At 51.9% G+C, this 617-nt stretch overlaps 1 protein-coding gene across 1 annotated transcript in view; it reads right to left on the bottom strand.

Annotated features, from left to right (window-relative positions):
- The window catches only part of LOC106813366 (regulator of G-protein signaling 7-like), an 88,902-nt gene extending 88,766 nt beyond the window's left edge, over positions 1-136 (bottom strand). The window contains exon 1 of the mRNA XM_014817497.1: positions 107-136. The gene's annotated coding sequence lies outside the window, so the exon portion shown is untranslated. The remainder of the gene's footprint in view (positions 1-106) is intronic.
- Between the last annotated feature and the right edge of the window lie 481 nt (positions 137-617).

The raw sequence follows: 617 nt of genomic DNA, 5'->3' as shown, positions 1-617 counted from the left end.
CGCCCTCTTACTCTCTCTTTCTCTCGCCCGCGCGCTCTCTCTCTCTCGTTGTCTCTACTCTCGTAAGACTAGCTCGCCTCGTGCGTTTGCGAAGTCCACTACTTACCTACGATCCCTACCTGTTCCTTTCTCGCGCGGCTTCACGCTGAGTTGTTTACCTGCGAGCGCCATAATTAACCTGGGCGCGTGTGACGTACACTGGCAGCATCGACACGGACGCTGGCGCGGATGCGACCCTGCAGGGTGCATGGCCGTGCACAGTCGCTACTATTAGCTACACGACCGACTACTGCATAAACACTATATATATATATATATAGAGAGAGAGAGAGAGAGAGAGAGAGAGAGATAAGAGAGAGAGAGAGAGAGAGAAGAGAGAGAGACAGTGGAGACGGCAAGGGACGGGACGAGGACGGAACGGGAACGATGGACAGTCAGACGAAGAGGGAAGTCGCGAGAAGGAGAGGAGAAAGAGAGTTTGAAGTTAAGAGAGTACGAAAGTGAAGAGAGAAAATGAGAATAAGAAAGATAAGGGAGAGAGATACGATGCGAGAGAGAGAAGAATAGAAGAGAGCCGAGAGAGAGGATGACTACGTATCGGCGTTCTGCGCTGCGCT

Source organism: Priapulus caudatus, unplaced genomic scaffold, assembly GCF_000485595.1.
Source record: "Priapulus caudatus unplaced genomic scaffold, Priapulus_caudatus-5.0.1 Scaffold760, whole genome shotgun sequence".
Lineage (NCBI taxonomy): Eukaryota > Metazoa > Priapulida > Priapulimorpha > Priapulimorphida > Priapulidae > Priapulus > Priapulus caudatus.
Note: the sequence above shows the minus strand (reverse complement) of the source record. Positions and strands in the feature narration are given on the sequence as shown.